Source organism: Sciurus vulgaris, assembly GCF_902686455.1.
Source record: "Sciurus vulgaris genome assembly, chromosome: 12".
Lineage (NCBI taxonomy): Eukaryota > Metazoa > Chordata > Mammalia > Rodentia > Sciuridae > Sciurus > Sciurus vulgaris.
In genome coordinates this window covers 62412038-62416249 of record NC_136473.1, presented here as the reverse complement: position 1 = coordinate 62416249, position 4212 = coordinate 62412038, and the positions used below count along the sequence as shown (strand labels likewise).

At 47.0% G+C, this 4212-nt stretch overlaps 1 pseudogene across 1 annotated transcript; it reads left to right on the top strand.

Moving 5' to 3' along the window:
- The first annotated feature begins 865 nt into the window (after positions 1-865).
- Positions 866-1516, top strand: LOC306641964 (NADH dehydrogenase [ubiquinone] iron-sulfur protein 7, mitochondrial-like; annotated as a pseudogene). Its single transcript has one exon. The product of its transcript is annotated as an NADH dehydrogenase [ubiquinone] iron-sulfur protein 7, mitochondrial-like (transcript).
- Positions 1517-4212: the final 2696 nt, after the last annotated feature.

The following is a 4212-nucleotide window of genomic DNA, read 5'->3' as shown; positions in this document are numbered from 1 at the left end:
GCAACTCGGCGAGGCCCTAAGCAGTTCAGCAAAACCCTGTCTCTAAATAAAATATAAACAAGGGTTGGGGATGATGTGGCTCAGTGGTTAAGTGGTTAAGTGGTTCAATTCCTGGTACAGAAAAAGAAGAAAGGTCTTTGCCTTTTGGTGGTCAACAGCATGAAAGAGTGATCTGTAATATTTCCTTGGCAAACTACACTTCCTGTGAGCTTGGACATGCACATTGAAGTTCCATTTCAGAGCGAGCTCACTCTGCGACTCAAAGTCTCCATCTCTGAGACTTTTACGAGTTTTTAAACTTGTTCAAATATTTGTTCAAATCTACAGTTGTTAAGAAGGAGACCATGAATTTGATCATGTTAAAAAAGAGATGAGAAAGAGTGAAAAATAGTGGTGTTTCCCCCACTGACTCTTAACTCATTTTGTCTGAAAACCTATTGACTTAATTTGCAATGATTTTTGTGGAGTAAATGGATTACTGTCATGTGAACAGTTAGTATGTGCAACTTTTGTTCCCACAGCAAAAACGTTGGCTGAGCTGCCAACATCATTAACTGCTTGACTTTTAGAGTCACCCAGGGGACTCCCATTGAACTGCCACCAAAGGAAGACAATTTAAATTGAATAGTGCCCCTAATATTACATTGCCATTTAGCACTCAACTTCCAAGTAAGTATCACAATGGCAGGAGCGAGGCCGAGGCCAAGATGGCTGCGCTGGCGGCTCCCAGTCTGCTCTGTGTTGGGATGTTCAGCCTGCAGTGCATGCCTGACCACCTTGACTGATTGGGCAGGGGTGCTGCAGGGCCTCAGGGTGGGAAGGCGCCTTCTGCCTCAGCAAGGAAGCCCCTTGGTGAAGCTCCAGCATGGGTGGAGCCATGCAGACACAAGGTGTCCATCAGAACCTGGCCAGCAAGGGCCCTGCAGTGCCCAGCCTGCCCTGCCCAGGGCCAGAGCCGTGGTTCCAAAACCCACCAAACTTCCCAGGAGCCGTGGGGAGTGCTTAGTGGCCAAGCTGGACGATCTCATCAACTGGGCCCACCGGAGCTCACTGTGGTCCATGGCCTTTGGCCTGGCCTGATGCGTGGAGATGATGCACATGGCTGCACCCCACTATGATATGGACCGCTTTGGAGCGGTCTTCTGCGCCAGCCCCTGTCAGGCGGATGTGATGATTGTGGCTGGCACACTCACCAACAGATGGCCCTAGCACTCCACAAGGTCCACGACCAGATGGCAGAGCCCTGCTATGTGGTGTCCATGGGGAGCTGTGCCAACGGAGGCGGCTACTACCACTACTCATACTCTGTGGTGAGAGGATGTGACTGCATTGTGCCTGTGGACATCTACATGCCAGGCTGCCCACCCACAGCTGAGGCCCTGCTGTACTGCATCCTGCAGCTGCAGAGGAAGATCAAGTGGGAGAGGAGACTGAAGATCTGGTACTGCAGGTAGCGCCCCCTGCAGCTGCTGGAGCCCTGTGTACACCAGTGTCCTGAGATTGAATAAACCCCTGAGCCCAACACCCCCCCCCCCCAAAAAAAAAAAAGGATGGCAGGAGCCAGGTTCTAGTAGTAGTGATTCATGAATCACTATTAGTGTTACCAGCCATTATGCCGGCTCTTTGCAGTACCAAATCTGTGTATATTTGTCACTGCCTGCAGCAACAATTTGCGTGGGTCTTTTTGGGTGGCGGACTAGAAACTGTGCTACTTCTATTTCTGAGCTGCTTCCTTCCTTGCTTGCTTGTTTATAGAGGATAGAGGAAATGAGACTTACTTGCTTTGAGAGGAGAGAGAGAAGCTTTGCTTATCGGAGAGAAAGAGAAACTTTGCTTAAGAGAGAGAGACTACACTTTCAGAGATCCATATCTTCTTAGTTCTGCTGCTTCTTAAAGGTGCGTCCTGCATCCTGTGAACTAAGGGTGCATCTACCTAAAGTGCTTTAGTGATGTGTCCCGCATACTGCGATCTGCCTGTGATCTGCAACCTAAAGGTGTGTTCTCAGTTCTCCGCTCTGCGATCTGCCTTCCACCGCTGCCCCTACTCGCTGCTTCTCTTTCTGCTTGCCGCTTTTCTCTGCTTGCTGCTTCTTCTTCTTCCTTTCTGCTAGTGGCTTCTCGCCGCTTCTTTCTGCTAGCTACTGCTCTTACTGTCGTGCTCCGCCTTCGGCCCGCTTATATCACCTCCAGGAGGCGGAGAGCAGGGCCACACCTCTTATGCAAAGATTAGGCAAGAAGCTAGATGTCCGAGCAGGCACGATTAGAGTGCTGGAGAACACATGTGCATGCATTGTGTGCCTAGACAATAAATCACCTGAGTGTGCTTATGTCAATTAACCTCCTCGCTGCTGACAACCTCTGGCTGACTGCCAGGTGCTATCCTGGCGCCATCTGCATTGCACAGCCCCCAAAGTATGTAGCTGAAGTTGAAGAAACCATCCTGCTAGTGATGCCTTTTTCCTCTCCATTGTGGTTTATTTCCAAATTGCTATTCCTTATCTAATACGCCCCTGTTGCTCCCATTCATTCCAAGAATATTTATGTGAAGATAGTAAGGGAATCATATGCCTCTCCAGCTAAACCTTTCTGACGGGGTGCATTAGATGTGATTATGAGGGCAGGGCAAAGAAAGTGTATAAGCAACTTCAAATCATCATGCAAAGAAATCTTGGGTTAAAAATACAAATCTCAAATATGAGGAAAAAAGGGACGCAAATGCAAAGTGAAATCAACAACACCATCAGAGTCAGACTGTGAAGTCATCACCAAAGGGACAGAAAGGTCAGAATCTGGTCTAGTCAGAGAAAGCAGCCATGACCACTTGTAAAAAGGGGTGAAACCCAGAACAACAGTACAAATGGAAGCCCATAATTCTATATATCATATGTTTAAAAGTTACACCTCAAGCTCTGCTTGAGTTCAAGCTCATGTTCTCAGGCTGGTGGTCCAATCAGAGCCTTAGACCATTTTCTGGGGATGCCTTTGTGAAGTTGTCCTGCTGGCTTCTGACCTAAGTGAGACCAGATATGCCAAGGCAAAGCCTGTCTGAAGACACCCAGGCATGGATCAGCCCAAACCCAGAATGGAGAGCGACCATGTCCATGTTCTCAGGGAGTCAAGAGGGACAGGTTCCACTTCCCCAAACTTATCCCAAAAGATCCTTGGGCAGTTCTAAAGGTCTTTCAAAACAAAACTCCTGAGTACAAAATAGAGAGGGATAAAGAAGTGGGGAAGCTGGTCTGTCTGGACACCCACACTGGATACTGGAACAGAAATTTAAGCATAATTGGTCTCTCCTCTTCTGATGAGCCAGGACTGGGGCTGATCTTCATCCTCATGCACATCCATGCTCTCAGTTCTGCTCTGTGCCTGAACACTTCTGTCTAGTTCCTCTAGAAGGTGCCTTGCTTGCAATGCTTGATTGCTTTGTTGGTTACAGATCCTTCAAAAATTTTTCTTTGGAAAAATAAAATTGGTCTCATGTTTTAGTATTTGTGGTATGAAACGTCATTGTTCAGACCCAGTTCCAAAGACCCCTCTTGCCTGTGTCTAAGGGCAGAATTGAAAGCACCCCATCATTTTTAGGTCCATAGAAACCCCAAGAGGAGTGTAACTGATTGCCCTAGGTATCAGGCATCCTCTGACAGCAGCTCCTGCTCCATTGGTCCTGGAGGAACCCCACCAATCTTGTCTCAGGAGTCCTGATAGAGCACCATTACCTTCCATAGAGAAAGGACTTTTTAAAAATGGAGTTTAGAAGGCACTAGAGAACATCTTCAAATATGGGCATAGATGTCTATTGCAGAAAGTAAATCTGGACAAGTGAGTCTGACACATAGCTCTTAGGAAGAGGGGGATTACAATGGAGCACCAGCTTTGCAGTAAAGGCTTAGCTTGCAAGATAGCCTTAAGACAGCAATGGGCACTGGAAGTTATGATTCCTGTCTGGGGAAGATTATGGGTAACCCATATATGAAAATAGGCAGGACCCACAGGAATATCACCTTCAATTACATATCTCATGAATGCCTACAATTTTGTGCTGTTTACCTCAAAAGAGGAACTAGATACCAAGGTAAAGGGATTGACTGAGGTATCACAAACCCTAAAACAAGTAGGGAGATAAGATCTGTGTAGAACTGATCCTAATAAATGAAAATGACTGTGCTGTACCAAATCAGGTTTTCTTAAACTTATAAGCATCATCTTTTT